The sequence below is a fragment of the Loxodonta africana genome, chromosome 22 (genome assembly GCF_030014295.1).
Source record: "Loxodonta africana isolate mLoxAfr1 chromosome 22, mLoxAfr1.hap2, whole genome shotgun sequence".
Lineage (NCBI taxonomy): Eukaryota > Metazoa > Chordata > Mammalia > Proboscidea > Elephantidae > Loxodonta > Loxodonta africana.
In genome coordinates, this window is record NC_087363.1 from 1,579,245 (window position 1) to 1,596,032 (window position 16,788).

At 36.1% G+C, this 16,788-nt stretch overlaps 2 pseudogenes; both read right to left on the minus strand.

Moving 5' to 3' along the window:
• Nucleotides 1-3,740: 3,740 nt before the first annotated feature.
• LOC100656272 (olfactory receptor 4P4-like) lies at nt 3,741-8,943 on the minus strand (annotated as a pseudogene).
• A 4,931-nt stretch (nt 8,944-13,874) lies between these two features.
• LOC100672117 (olfactory receptor 4P4-like) lies at nt 13,875-15,195 on the minus strand (annotated as a pseudogene).
• Nucleotides 15,196-16,788: the final 1,593 nt, after the last annotated feature.

The following is a 16,788-nucleotide window of genomic DNA, read 5'->3' on the forward strand; positions in this document are numbered from 1 at the left end:
ACCCTGAATTTGGGCTTGTAGCCTACCAGACTGTGAGAGAATAAATTTATTTTTGTTAAAGCCATCAACTTGTGGTATTTCTGCTCTAAGCAGCACTAAATGACTAAGACAATACCTATAAATAAAAATAATGAGTCCACATTTTAGACATTTTAGAAAACACAGATAACCATAACTCAAAACATATTATTCCAAATATTGCAAATTAAAGGTAACACTTTGACACTTTATATTGTCAGGGATTTTTTTTTTCCTTAGGCATGACTTTTATTTAACATATTTTATAATATACAAAACTATATAAACATTCATATATGTATGTATGTATGTATAGACAGATTGATAGATGATAAATGCATACGTAGATGGATAGATAGTGTCATGGATTGAATTATGTCCCCCATAAGATATGTGTCAACTTGGTTAGGTCACGATTCCCAGTATTGTCTGGTTGTCCTCCATTTTGTGATTGTAATTTTATGTTAGGAGCATTAGTGTGGGGTTGTAATACCACCCTTTCTCAGGTCACCTTCCTGATTCAAGGTGAAGGGAGTTTCCCTGGGGTGTGGACTGCACCACCTTTCATCTCTCAAGAGGTAAAAGGAAAGGGGAGCAAGCAGAGAGTTGGGGACTTCATACCAAGAAAGTAGCACCTGAACAGAGTGCATCCTTTGGACCAGAGGTCCCTGCTCCTGAAAAGCTCCACGACCAGGGGTAGATTGTGGACAAGAACTTTCCTCCAGAATCAACAGAGAGAGAAAGAGAAAGCTTTCCCCTGGAGCTGACACCCTGAATGTGGACTTGTAACCTACTAGACTATGAGAGAATAAATTTCTCTTTGTTAAAGCCATCCACTTGTGGTATTTCTGTCATGCCAGCACTACATAACTAAGACAGGTAGATACATAGATAGTTGTTTTTAGTTGGCGGCTAGTCAACTCCAACTCATTAAGACCTTATGTACAACAGAATGAAACGTTTTTTGTCATCATTAGTGTACTTGGTACCAATATTGTGGCTATTGTGTCAATCCACCTCATTGAGTGTTTCATGCGTTTACACCGACACTCTACCAAACTTGATGTCTTTCTCTAGTGATTGATCTTTCCTGATAAATTGCCCAAAGTAAGCAAGAAAAAGTTTCCCGATCCTCACTCCTAAGGAGCATTCTGTTTGGTTGTATTTCTTCTAAAATTGTTTTGTTTGCAGTCCACTGAATATTACAGTCTTCACCAACACCACAATTCAAACTTGTCAACATTTCTTCTGTCTTCATTTTTCATTATCCCATTTCCTCACACATATTACCAAAAAAAAAAAAAAAAAAAAACCATTGCCATTGAGTCTGACTCATAGTGACCCTATAGGACAGAGTAGAAATGCTCCTTAGGGTTTCCAAGGAGTGCCTGGTGGATTCGACTACCAACAATTTGGTTAGCAGTGCAGCTCTTAACCACCTCGCCACCAGGGTTTCCTCATGGTATTAGGCAATTGAAAATACCAGGCTTGGGTCAGGCACACCTTAGCCACCAGAGTGACATCTTTCCTTTTAATACTTTAAAATAGTATTTTGTGACTGATTTGCCCAACACAATGCATCGCTGATTTTTTGACTGCTGCTACCATGGAGTCACTGGGTGGCACAAATTGTTAAATGTTTGACTACTCTTGAAAATAATCAAAACTCATCAAATTTGAACCTAAGGTTTACTCTGAGGAGTTATCCTATATGCCCATACAGAGGTCATTTTGATTCTAGCGAAAGTAAGTGACTCAAAGAAGTTAGGCATAATGAGGCTTATGAAGAGAAGAGTAGGAATACAGAAGATTAAACATTTGCTAATCTTAACATGATTGATTGAAACCTGCCTTCTTGTTTTGCTGAGATCAGCTAATATCAGTTTACTTCTGGTTAATAATTTGGCCTTCCACCCAACTTCAGCCAACAGACTTTTTGAGATTTGTTTTAGGAGGTAATGGATTGTTGACTCTTCTCATCTAGCAGGATAAGAGAAATTTATATTGGTGTAGAGAAGTTTCTGTCAGGCTTTTTTATGGTCAATATTTTGTTTCGTGAATAAGAAAAACTTTAAATCCAACTGTTTTGTTCTGTTGTGCATAGGGTCGCTATGACTCAGAACTGACTCGACGGCACCTAACAACAACAACAACAAAGATGTGTTATTACTTTTCCTCTTCAATATTACTAATGGATAGGTTGGCAGCTTGAACCCAACTAGAAACCCATTGGAAGAAAGACCTAGTGACCTGCTTCTGAAAGGTCACAGTCTTGAAAACCCTATGGCATATAACTCTTGGGACCCCTAAGAGTCCAAAAAAATAATTCGGTAGCAACAAATTTGGCTTTTGGTTTTGTCTTCCATGGACATTGATTATGGATCCAGGTAGAGTGAAATCACTGACAAGCTCAATTTCTTCTTCATTTATCATGATGTTTTTGATTGATCCAGTTGTGAAGATTTTTGTTTTCTTCACATTCATGTACACAAACACATATAAATATTATATATATATATATATAATCTCTGTATAGTCCTGTTATCACTGTGGTATATTTCCTTCCAACAGGTTTCCATATGTTTAATATGGTTGCAATCGCCACTTCCCACCAGCAGTGGGATCCCCCCTTTACTCTTAGACTTCTGTAAAAACCAAAATCTAAAATTCCATCATGAACATCTGCTTTCTAGGGCCACTTCTGATATTAAATATCTTAACCTGAGCTTCCTAAGAAACAGAGACTAAGCAAAACCTTATTAGCTAAAAGTCAGGAGTGAGATAAAATGGAAATAAGACAGGGAAGATAAGAATGTGAATCATCTAACTGGTTACTCTTTCGCATCAAAAGCAAATATTTCTTCCACTCACTGGGTTATTGTCCCAGAAAGGCATATAAAATATTGTGTCTCAGGCATTCCACTTGGAAGGAGGAAGAGAGAATGTCCCATGGTCCAATGTCCATTGGTCAGCATTGTCTCTTCAGCCCTTAAATCCCCTCACATCTAGATTGCACTTGCAGGGGGCTGACCAGAGCACCTTGCCTGTGTTAAAAGAGATGTGATGCAAGTGACAGGTAAGGTGCTGGGATTTTTCATTTTTATTAATTGAGTTGAAATTCACCTAACATAAAATTAATCATATTAAAACACACAAATCAGTGGTATTTTATATATGCACAGTGCTGTACAATATACATTTATTTATATTTTGTATCTGTTTATATATTATTTTTCCTTTCTTCTTTCTTCTTGTTCCATTATTTTATATAGTGTTACATTTTGTAATCAATTTTACAATCTAATGATTATGTTACAGATTTAGATGGCGTTATAACATGAATACAACCAACCTTGAAATTAACATTGTCCAGACATGTTCACCAAGGCTTTTGGGATATTATGTCTGCCTTTATGGGGGACAGAATGAGAATAACTTTGTAGAAGCATCTTGTCAGGTGAAGAAGAAAGACCTTGTTGACTTTTTTTGTTTGTTTTTCCTTTATGTGTGTTCAATCATGTTTATGAAGGCTGAGAACCTAAAGGGAATAAATGTTCCACTAATTATTGGCCTAAACTCAAAAATGCATCATTTTATCAACTGATTGATGATGCTGGGACTGGGACTATTAAAACTATATTTCTCCTTTACCAGTTGGGTTCCTATTTCTGTCAATAGGGGCTAGGGGCTCACTAGAATGAAGTTAAAAATTAAAAAAGGGGAGAAGAGGCTTAATTGTAAAGTAAAAATAAAATGTCAAAGTATGGAGAACTTGAGGCATGCATATGAGGAGAATAGAGTAAGAATCAACATAAAATATATATCAAAATTGTCCAAACAAGAAGAGATCTGGGAAAATGCTCAAGATACGGATCCACCTTTTGCATACTCTTGGATATTCTTTGTATATCATTGTACATCAATTTAAGGCTCAGTGGTGAATTCTAAAGTGAAATTCAAAGTGCCTTTCATGCAAACTACTTTCTTTCCAAAAACAATTGATCATACCACATCTTTTTCATGGCATTCTTCATCTCCATATTTCTCAGCATGCAGATCAGAGGGTTGAACATGGGAGCAATGATGGCGTAGAAAAGAGCAAGCACTTTCTCTTCTGGAAAAGTTACTGCTGGTCTAATGTAAACCAAGAGGACAGGCACAAAGAACAGGACTGCAACTGTTATGTGAGAACTGCAAGTTGAAAGAGCTTTGATACAGCTTTTGGCAGGGTAAGCCCTGATGGTAAATAATATCAGAACAAAAGACACCATCACAATCACGAAGGTCACCAAAGCAATCAGACCTGAATTGACAATTACCAATAGACCAATGCTGTGTGTATTAGTGCAGGCCAATTTCAGCAAAGGATACACATCACAGAGGTAGTGATCTCACTGGGGCCACAGAAAGGTAAGAAGATAGTGAGAAGAAACTGAATGGCAGAGTGTATAAATCCCCCAGTACAACAAGCTATGATGATCGCGTTATACCTTTGCTTGCTCATAATGACAGTGTAGTGCAGGGGCTTACAGTTGGCCACGTAGTGGTCATAGGACATCCCTGTGAGGATGAAGATCTCAATACTTCCAAGAAGTGAATGATAAAAGGTTGTGCTATGTAATTATTACAGAAAATGATCTTCCTTTCTGCCAGTAAATCAGTCATTAGTTTAGGTGTCACTGTGGACATGTAGTAAAGGTCAGAGAGAGAGAGGTAATTAAGGAAGAAATACATGGGTTGGTCAATTAACTGACTGCATGTGATAGAAATCATTATGAGCAAATTTCCTAACCAAATGGCAATGTAACAAAATAAGAATAATACAAAGCAGAGAATTTCAATGCTCTTGTTTTGGGAAAGGCTCAAGAGAATAAACACGGTGACATTAATTTGGATAAAAATATAGTATCTTAATCTATGAAATATCAGAAATAAGGATGGGATTTAAAATTAAATTGATAAGAAAATACAGCTTCAAAATTAGGACAGAAGGTATATCACAAATTTTAAGGAAACAGGATGAGAATTAGTGATGAACTTTGAGACTTAAAATTATATAAAGGCAATCGGATGATTTGGTTATCAATTTTATGTTGTTTTTCCAAATTATCAGAAGCCCTGAACAACACCAACTACAAAGGCTAAATTTTCACAGATTGATCCTGTTGGATTAATATGATATTTGAAGACTGATGAAGAGATTCAAACTGTCTTTATATATTGTATATATAAGTTTTGATTACATTGCATTCTATTTAGGATGAAGGGATTTGACTAGCAGATCTCACAGTTTACTTCCTGGTCAAAATGATTTTAAGATCATACAATTTTATTTTCTATATGGTAGCTAAATTTATAGGACTGTGCTATTGAGAACTGTTAGAAAACTAATTTAGTAACAATAACATTTAGATAATAACTGAAACATTAATGCCTCTATAATTTATAAAACAATTGTTATTTGTTGATTCTTTTGAGCTTCACAACCATTTTTGACAAAGTCTTGGCAGTTTTGGACTAAGGAGTCCTGGTGGCAGAACAGTTAAGTGCTCAACTGCTAACTAAATTTTCAATGCAATGATAATAGAAGCATAAAACTGTTGAATATATATGTATATATATATATATATATATGTATTCTTTCACAGTTAATTTTATAGAGTTTATCCAGTTTCAAAAATATCCATGGATGGAAGCACATCTCCCAGAAAAAAACTAGGAGGTACTTCCCTGAATAAAAGCAAGTGGGAGGTTTTATCGAAAGCAAAGGGCAGGGAGAAAGGAAGAAACAAAAAAGTAAAAACAAAGAGCAAAACAAACCACTTCTAATATGTTTTGACATGTCAGTAGGTTATACAGAACAAAATGTAATGAACCCTTAACATTTAAATTTATCTATTTAGCAAAGTCTGTTTAATGTCTCAAGTAAAACCTCTGAGCAAGCAGACAAATCAAAGCATGTATGCCAGCAGAAATCTTTTTGTTCGTACCAATGAAGCCAGAGGTGATAAGATGTTTAAACAGGGGGACTTGAGTTGGAACCATTCAAGCCTCTTTAAGGCTTTCACTCTTTGCAGAGCCTTTTTGATCCAGCAAGTCTGGAGCTGAAACACAAATTTAACAAAACAGATGGATTTATTTCTATGGTGTAATCTTATGATTTAGAATTAGCTGTAGGCAAGCCACTGAGAAGGAAGTCTTTTTAGCATACCTCCGATTTTACTGTATAACTATTTCCTAACCTATAAATAAAAATCCTCTTTTAAATTTTAAAACAATAATTAAAATATTTGTTTGGATGGTTATTAAAGTAATGGCTTATTCATTTGAATGAACATAAAACCGTTATTTTAATCATGTGCGCAGAAATTAAAAAAAAGAAAAAAAACTGAATTATTTTCCCCCTTTTCTCCCCTGATAATAAAATTTCAGAATTATGGCTCATACATGAAATTAAGCCTCTGCATAAACTAAGGTTGCTAGTGTACTCAAAAACAATCATTCCATTTGGATGTATTGATAGGAAATTAATACCCAAACTAATTAAATGCATTCTGACATTCTAACCAAAGAATTCTGCATGTATCTCCAATTTTCTCTAATTAAAAGGCTACAGATTTGGCTTTTTTTTTCTTCTTGGCAGTTCTTCCTTTTCGTACCACCCCCATAGACCGATGAGTGATTCACCACATGTAAACTTTCACCCGTATTTCTAGCTCCCTAATTTTGGACTGAGTCCTGGTGGCACAACGGTTAAGTGCTCAACTGCTAACTGAAAGTTTAGCGGTTTGAGCCCATCAGCCACTCTGCAGGAGAAAGGACCTGGCGATCTGCTCCTCTAAAGACGACAACCTTGGAAAGAAACCTTATGGGGCAGTTCTACTCTGTCCTACAGGGTTGCTATGAGTCCAAATCAAATCAACTGCACGCAACAGCAAGAACAGTTTTAGACTGGTTGCTAATCTTAACTCAGCCATCAATTTTAGGTGTGAGCTCTACAAGTGACTCCATTTTATTCAACAATATTTCTTTACCTATCCTGTAGAGATACAATTCTCTTTTAACTAAATCAGTAAATTAATTCTGAGTTTCAAATTTAAAAAAATAGATGAAGGAAAACTTCAAAAAGAATAAAATGCTATGCAAGTAACTATGGTATTATGTTCAGTTTGATGCACATATAAGACTAATAACACCTTAAAAGCCACTGCCTCTGAGTCCATTCCAACTCCTGGTCACCCTATAGGACAAAGTAGAAGTGCCCCATAGGATTTCCAAGGCTGATTCTTTATGGAAACAGACTGCCACATCTTTCTCCCATGGAGCAGCTGGTGGCTTTGAACCTCTGATGTTTATTTTAGCAGCCGAGTACTTAACCACCACACCACAAAGGCTCCTTACTAATCCCTTTGAAAAAACAAACAAGCAAACCCTTGACATTGAGTCAATTCTGACTCATAGCAACTGTATCGGATAGAACTGCCACATATGTTTCCAAGGATCTGCTGGTGGATTCAAACTGCCAACCTCTTGGTTAACAGCTGAGCTCTTAACCACTGTCCAACCAGGGCTCCACCAGAGAGGTGAAATATAGTAGAGACTTTCCTGGGTTAAGTGCATACAGAATACCTAAATAGCATTTATCAAACCAGATCTTGAAAGCAGAAATTTCTGAGTTCAGAGCCTGAGTTCATAACCAAAAAGATATAGGAAGGAAAATATGATGTTAAAACACTCACTTTTTCATAATTACCTAATTCTTTCACGCAAAACCAGATAACCTCCTAGATTATCTGCATTAAGCCATTTCTGCCATCCTAATTTTAATATGTGGCTAGTAATTGGATAATAAGTTAAACCCAAACTTGAAGATAAAAAAAATGATAGATAACATGTGTTGTCATTGTTGTTAGGTGCCATCAAGTCTGTTCCGACTCATAGTGACCCTACAGGACAGAGTAGAATTGCCCCATACAGTTTCCAAGGAGTGGCTGGTGGATCTGAACTGTGAACGTTCAGTTAGCAGCCGAGCTTTAACGGCTGCAGCAGCAGGACTTCCCGACACCTGCAGCCCACCTGTATAGAGTAAGACAGTTACAGCTCACATGTCTGAATCGAAAGCGCTGAATCTCCTCGTTCTTTCAGACACGAGGGATGCTATTACAGACACCAATAAACCAGTTGCCTTAGAACAGACTCAGGCTCAAGATAAATCCACGTTTTTCGAAGTAGTATTGTGCTCCATAGGGTTTTCAGTGGCTGATTTTTCAGAAGGAGATCACCAGGCCTTTCTTTCAGGGTGCCTCTGGGTGGATTCAAACTTCCAACCTTTTTGCTAGCAGCCGAGAGTGTTAACTGTTTGCATTGCTCATGAACTCCACAATAATTTTATGAAGTATGCATTATCAGTAAACTTATATTCCTAAAAAGGACACTGACCATATAGACATTAAGTAACCAGCCCAAAGTCCTAGAGCTAATAAGAGGTAGTCAAGATTTAAACCAGCAAATACCTCACATGGCAAGACACTTAGCAAAATGTGATATACTTAGCACTGTGAAGATTCACAGAGTAATCTATAAATGTTTGATACTATTATGATTTGAAAGGGAAGAATCATTTCCTCAAGACTTTCCATCTTCAATTCATACCAAACTCTATAAATGCTTGTAATGGGTGATCTTACGTTCTTCAGGGGCACATAGACTATTTTATACTGCTCCTTGAAATATTGGCAAATGCTTGGACAAATTTCATTTTGAATTTCGGCTTTACATCTTCCTAACCTGTGTGGCTTCCATATGCAATGTATTCTCTAAGACCACCACACTGCTGATGTGTACACTGGGGATAATGATATCTACGCTCCCAAAATCTTGTGAGAATTGACTAGATAAAGGGTATCCAAGTGTCACCCAGAACATGGTACGGGTTCAACAAGTAACTATTTTCATGTCTTTTACCTCTGTTATATCCCTCATTAAATGCATGCTACCTATAATCAGTAAATATTTGTTCAATGAAGAAATTTAAAGATTGAAAACAGTATATGTTACATGTAAGATATTAAATGATAAAACCATTATCACCATAATCGTATTTATGAAAGAAAGTAAATAGAGATGAGGTAAACACAGATTCTGGTTTTGAAATACTTCTATCTGATTTTTAGTGAGCTCCTGGTTTTTGGTTAAGTTTTATTTAATGTTTTGTTTGAGGGGGAGGAGGAAGGGTGATCCTGGTGGTGGTTGTTGCAGGGATCTTATTTGTCTTTTCAGTTTAGATTTTCTTATTTTCTTGGTAACTTGTCAATCATGTTTTTTTCTTAATTGATACTCTGTTGACTTTCTATAAGAAGTGCTTATAATGTTTTCTTCTCTTTTGAAATTTCCTACTCAGCTTAGAATCATTTCCCTGTCAATGACTGACTGCTTCTCCTTTAGAAACACCACATTACACCCTCAGTGGACAGCAACTTGCATTTATTGCTGTTTTAATCTCGAAAGAAATTAGTCTATAAAATTCAGAGAGGATGCCTATATTTAACTTTGATTGCCAGTCAGTCTGTTATTTAAAATATGGATTCAAAACTACATTGAACAGATATCACACACTTAGGTGGGATAAAGGGAAGGGAGGGGAAATAATTCACCCCAGGTTCTTCTGCTTCAGTTGTTGGGGCTCTGTTCTAAACTTTCTTTCTCTTGCTATTTCTCTTTCCTCAGTGACATGCTGGCCATTCTCCTGCTGTGCTGATTGTTTCATTTAAGCTTCTTGAATTCACATTTCCCTCAACATAGTCCTTCCACTATTCTTGGGGGGAGGGAGACTTGTACCTTTATGGTGACAACAGATACATGTTGTTGGACAAATGTTCCCAGAAACAACAGGAAGTCATGTATTCAGAACAACAGTTCACAGGCAAGAGGAATAATAATAATTTACCCATCCAAACAAGTCAAACCACAATCTCTATTTGCATCACTAAAATGATTCTAAGATATTCAGGCTACATGACTAACTAAATCCTAAACCCATTGCTGTCCAGTCAATTTCGTCTCATAGCGACCCTATAGGACAGAGTAGAACTGCTCCATAGGGTTTCCAAGGAACAGCCGGTGGATTCAAGCCACTGACCTTTTGGTTAGCAGCTCAGCTCTTAACTACCAAGTCATCAGGGCTCCAAACTAAATATTAAGTCCAAATTCTAAACCTACATTTCTTCTTATTTTAGGACATTAAGAATCCTGTGCATGTTGTTTGAATTTATCTTCCCAAGTACTCAACTCACCAGGTGGGTTTCTTTTAGATCCACATTATCAGACCCACTGCACAGCTGGGAAAGAATCTGGATTATAAAGTGTATGCTGGCCAGTTAACTCAGCTGCATGTAATTTAGCAGCCTCAGTCATTAGACATTCCCCCCCTAGGCGACAATGGCTGAATCCTCTTGTTCTTTATATGTAGAGTTGTGATGAAAACAAATTTGAGGGGTTTTTGCTTTAAGGGAGGGGCCCTGGTGATACAGTGGTTGACGTGCTCAGCTGCTAACCAAAAGCTCAGTGGTTCAAACCCAATAGTTTTCCTTCAGAAAAAGATGTGGAAGTCTTCATCCATAAAGATTACAGACTTGGAAACTCTATGAGGCAGCTTTACCCTGTCCTATAGGTCCGTTATGAATTGGAATTAACTAGAAGGCAATGGGTTTGGTTTGGTTAGATTGCTTTTTGAGCCCCATTTTATTTCTATAATTTCTATAAATTGACAATATTAATGATACAAAAATACATTCTTGCATTTTCTTTGGGTTCCCTTGGGGAGTTTTGGTCAGAAATCTGCTTATCACATTATATACAAGTGATGCGCTTTATCCATGTGCCATCATGTTACGTTTTTTATTCCACATGTAATTGTCACTTTGTTGTTCCTTTTCTTTACATTAAAAGGAAAGAAAAATTTCCACAGAAAGAATGTTGCTAAAGAAAAAATATTATTATTATTATTATTATTATTATTTGCCCCTTGGCCACATTCCCTGTCAGCTAGGATGGTCACTGAGTTCATAACTCGGTCCTATACATCAGGATAAGCTAATATGTGTAGTTTTTATTTTTTTCCAAATGAAAAGGCATAGCCATTCATCTGGTAGCTATGTTAATAAATCTATTAATTTTCTTATCCCGTCATTCCACATTTTCGATGTTTCTGATGTAATAAACACTATAACCAAAATATAAACCATCACTAAAAATATATATATATATATATATATATATATATATATATATATATATAAACCATCACTAGGTCCTTAAAATCTTTGCCCCTGCCTATAAGTACATGGGAAAGCTGGACTTTAACGTATTAAAGTAATGGCTTGTTCATCTGAACAAACACAAAATTATTATTTTAATCTTGTGCATAGAAATTAAAAAAAAAAATGAATTAGCTTCCCCCATCCCTCCCCTGATAATAAAACAAGAAAATTACAGCTCACACACAAAATTAAGCCTGTGCAGAAGCTAAGGTTGCTAGTGTACTCACAGACAAAGCCAATCATTCTGTCTGCATTTATTGGTAGAAAATTAATATCTCCACTAATTAAGTGTGTTCTGATGTCCTATCAATTTTGCTAAATAAATGTGTGAATCTCCAGTTTTCTCCATTTCCAAGGCCACAAATGAGATTTTATTTCCCTTCTTGGCAATTCTTCCTGTTCATGTCACCTTCCCCATAGATCAGTGAATGATTCACCATGTTTAAACTTCCATCTATATTTCTAGCTCCCTCATACCAAGAATGGCACTGGGTTAAGAACGGCACTGGGTTACTGAGTTGTAATACCAAGAACATTTTTAGACTAAGGGGCCCTAGTGGCACTGTTAGCTCATTACATGGTTGGAGAATGTAGTTATTATGATTTCTATCACCTGCAGCCAGCTAACTAACCAGCCCATGTACTTCTTCCTTAGTTACCTTGCTGTCTCAGATCTTTTCTACACTTTCATTGTGACAGTCAAACTACTGAGTGATTTACTGACAGCAAGAAAGCCCATTTCTTGTAAAAACTGCATAATACAACTTTTGACCACATACTTCTTTGGGAGGTACTGAGGTTTTCATCCTCACAGGGATGGCCTATGACCTGTATGTTACCATCCGCAAACCACTGCACTATGCTATTGTCATGAACAGACAAAGATGTAACTCAATTCTCACAGCATCCTGTGCTGGTGGACTCCTGATCCCCTTGGTCTATTCCTTCTTATCTTTTTTTTTTTTTTTTTACCTTTCTGAGGCCCCAATCAAATAGATCACTATTTCTGTAATGTCTATCCTTTGTTGAAATTGGCCTGCACCGACACAGACAAAAGTGGTTTCTTAGTCATTGCCAAATGTGGCACGATGGGATTGGTGGTCTTCATGGTTTTGATCCTCCTACATTATGATAACGTCTAATTTCAGAGCATATTCTGCAGAGAGCTGCAGCAAAGCACCTTCTACTTGCAGTTCTCACATCCTTGTAGTGATTTTTTCTTTTACCTGTCATCTTTATTTATTAGAGTGCAACAACTTCACCAGAAGATAAAATGGTTATGCTTTTTTACACAATTATCGTCCCCATGCTCGACTCTCTTATCTACGTGCTTAGAAACATGGAGATGAAAATGTCATAAGGAAAGGTGATGCAACCAAATGTTTGTGGAAGGGAAGAAAAAAATTGAAAGGCACCGGAGGACAAAACGAGATGTAAATGAATATATTCTTAGGACAATTCCACTCTGTGAGTCCCTTTGCAAATGAGAACATGAGCCAGACAGTGTAAAAACCAAGACTTTTGAACAATAGTTTGCCATCACTGGAGCTCATCTTTTAGTTCCTTTCCTGATTTATTTCCCTTTTTTATTTGTATTTTTCATTAGATTTTAAGTTCCGTTAGGGTAGGGGTCATGTCACAGTTATCTCACTGCTGTTTCCTTAGTAACAAGCATAGTTTATAGAATATTTTAAAAACTTAATAAATATTTGTTGAATTAATGTATGAATATCTTATGAAATATCTCTGGTTTTCACATACTTTTATCATCCTGTTTTAGTGACCCATTTGGGAATTAAGCACCACCATGTTGTTGATATTTATTACTCCTCACTTATTTTCTTACTTCAGTGATGTTAGTCAAGGCAATTAAATTTAAATTTTTAAGTAAATATTTTCCTTTATTATCTAAATTCCAGTTGAAGAAATTGTAAAATAATATTTGGCAAAATATAGAGAACCCATTTGGTAATGAGGATCTGTGAGCTCCACTTTCTCATACAGAGCTATAAAATATTATTGTTCATTTTTTGTTGTTTTTTCTTTACTTGACTACTTAACTGCCTCTCTAGTTTTCAGCTTCATGGTAAGAAAAAATTGAATCCTCCAGGTTTAATCACCTGTAAAATAAAATAATAATTAGATCATCATTTCAAACTAGAGATTATGTAGCTTTTTGTTAGGAGGAAAAGATCCTCCCAAATATCCTGTACTGATTGAAATAATTTATTATAATGTTACATTAAAAGATGACTTAAACATATATGAACATAGGTCGCAAAACTTTTGTGCTTATAATTCTTATATTACGAAAAATATATTTAAAGGATAAAGTAAATGCAAGTGAGATATTTTTATTAAAAATATTTTTTGAATATTATTTTACAAAAGTTAATTTGCAAATATTAACAATGATAAAAATATTTAAAAAACAATTTTATGTACTTTCTTTTCTAAGCACAATACTTATTTTATCATCAAAGTTATGTTAGAAAAACACTTTCAATTTTTCTATATAGTTATTATTTCTTACAATATTTTATTGTTTAGACCCCACATACATTTTTATTTTTTTTTTAGCCTTTTTACAGTGAATATGGAAAAGAATGTGTTGAGTGAAAAAAAAAATGGTTCTAAATTTTTGATATTCCTTTTTTGAAGGGAAATGCAGACAGAATAAGAGGCCATATAACCATCAATAAAACTGGTGACTTTGAGTCGATTCTGACACATACTGACGCTACAGGGCAGAGTAGAACTGCCCCATCAGCTTTCCAAGCCTGTAATCTTTACGCAATCAGACTGCCACATCTTCTTCCCATGGAGTGGCTTATGGGTACAAACCACCGACCTATTATTGTTTACCAGCCTAACATTTAACTCACTTGGAAAGTGAGTAATGGGGAGTATATGTAGCCTTCAGGCCAATTGCCTTCCAATCAAAAATGTATTCTGACACCAAACTTTCCTCAATGCTTTCTTCATCTCCATGTTTCTCAGAGTGTAGATCAGAGGGTTGAACATGGGGACAATGATGGTGTAGAAAAGGGCAAACACTTTATCTTCTGGAAAAGTGGAGGCTGGTCTAATGTAAATAAACAGGACAGGCACAAAGAATAGAACCACAACTGTTACGTGAGAACTGCACGTGGAAAGAGCTGTGCTGCGGCTTTCAGCTGGGTAAACCCTGATGGTGTACAAAATGAAGAAAAAGGACAGCATGAAGACAACAAAATTCACCAAACCCATCGTGCCTAAATTGGCGACAACCAGGATCCCGACACTGTATGTGTCAGTGCAGGCCAGTTTCAGCAAAGGATAGACATCGCAGAAGTAGTGATCTATCTCATTGGGGCCACAGAAAGGTAGACTGATAGTGAGGAGACATTGCATAAAGGAATGCAGAAATGCCCCAGTACAGCAAGCAAAGACCAATACATAACACCTCCTCCTGCTCATGATGACAGTGTAGTGCAGGGGCTTGCAGATGGCCACGTAGTGGTCATAGGCCATCACTGTGAGGATGAAGACCTCAATCCCCCCAAAGAAATGCATAGCAAAAAGCTGTGCCATGCAGCTAATATAAGAGATCGTGTTCCTTTCTTCCAAGTAAGCCCGTGACCAGCCTGGGCGTCACCGTTGAGGTATAACACAAGTCTGAGAGAGCAAGGTAATTAAGAAGGAAGTACATGGGTTGACCTATTAGCTCACTGCAAGTGATGGAAATGATTATGAGCAAGTTTCCCATCCAAATAGCTATGCAACAAAGTAAGAATAATTGAAAGCACAAACTTTTAATTTTCTTGTTCTGAGAAAGTCCCAACAGAATAAATTCAGTGACATTATTGATATTTTCCATAGCCTAATGCAGTCAATTCTCAGAAGATGTAACTGGAAAAAAAATGACAAGTTACCATCAGAAGTATTGATTTGGCATGGCTTGAATCAGAATGAGTGTTGTAGAAATAAATCAAGTTATTCCATCAGCTATCCTATACTATATTTAAAGTCATTCATTCTAAACTATGTATTAGTGGGCTTATCATATAATTTACTATTATAATCATGTCATTTTTGAAAGTTAAAAGGAATGATAGTAACAGTTACAATAGCTCAAGTTATAAATTAAGATTTATAGTCACCCTATGTATGGGATGCAAAAGTGAGCACAGGTAGAATGCATTTCTCGTTCCCTTATAGCTTGTCCTCTTTTTAGGCTGGAAGAGAGCCGGTATGATGTGTACTAGTGTAAGTTCAAATCCAGTCTTTATTTAAAATTTTGATATTCCATTGATTGTGTATTTTTGCATTATTTTATAAAAATATTTCATGAAAACATTATTTATCTGGATTATTGAGTTGTTTACATCCAAGGTAAGTACCTCATTTAAGGCATGCAAACCCTGGCCCTACGTTAAAAGGTTGACATATATTAACAGCGTTATGGAGAATAAATGAAATCTGATAGCATTTGAAGCCTAAGTGGCTCTGATAGCTCTTCTATTCTTGGAATTATTTTTGGAACTGTTAGGTTAGTTCTTCCTGTAACTCATCTTTTCTTGTCCAAAACATCAAAGCAGATATGAATTTTTCCCCACAGCTTCCAAGTTTTTTCCTGTTGCTAGTACCAGCTCTCCATGGAAGTAAGCCCTTCATTTTCTCGTACCATTCACCTGTTTTCTCACCCGCTCATTAAATGTATTCCACGTTAGTGTCCAGGATCCTCTGATGTTAAGGTGCCCAAACCGACAATATTTTATGCTTTTAATTACCCGCTGTATGCTTCTCACATAAAGAGTAACGAAGGAGAAAGGGAGCAATGAATCTCCACTTCAGTGCATCCCTCAATTTTTTTGACTTGTGCCTCTTTTTCTTTGCAGTTATCTTTTCTCCTTTACCTAAAATGCAAGTCAATCACTTCACTCATCTGTCAACTCCTCCTATTTTTCCTCAGATTAACCCCACATAAGGTTATGAATGCTATCATTAATTAGTTCCTTAGTGAATTTCCCAATGTTATACCAAAAAAAAAAAAAAATTTGCTTTATTTTTTTTAATATTTGAGGAAGCTCAAAAGAAAAAAATGCACATTCCAAAAGGATTAATATCAGCTTATTTATAAGGAAAAATATAATTTATATAATCTAGATATACAAATATATGCATGTATAGATAAGCAAACTTAATTTCTTTTGTCTGGATGCAAAATTACTTCCTTTCGGTTAGATGGATTTTCACTTACCAGGGGATTAGTTCATAGATAAATTCATTTAGCTCTGAGTCAAAGGCAGTACTCAGAGCTTAGAATGCAGTCAGAATAAATGCTTACCTTCCATGGTAAAGATTAATAATTTTCTCCATCCAATCAACTCCTGTTGGTCCTGGGTTTAGTCCTTCACTGTATTCCCTGAAGAGAGGAATGTTCTCTCTAGATTTCTGAAACTAATAGGAA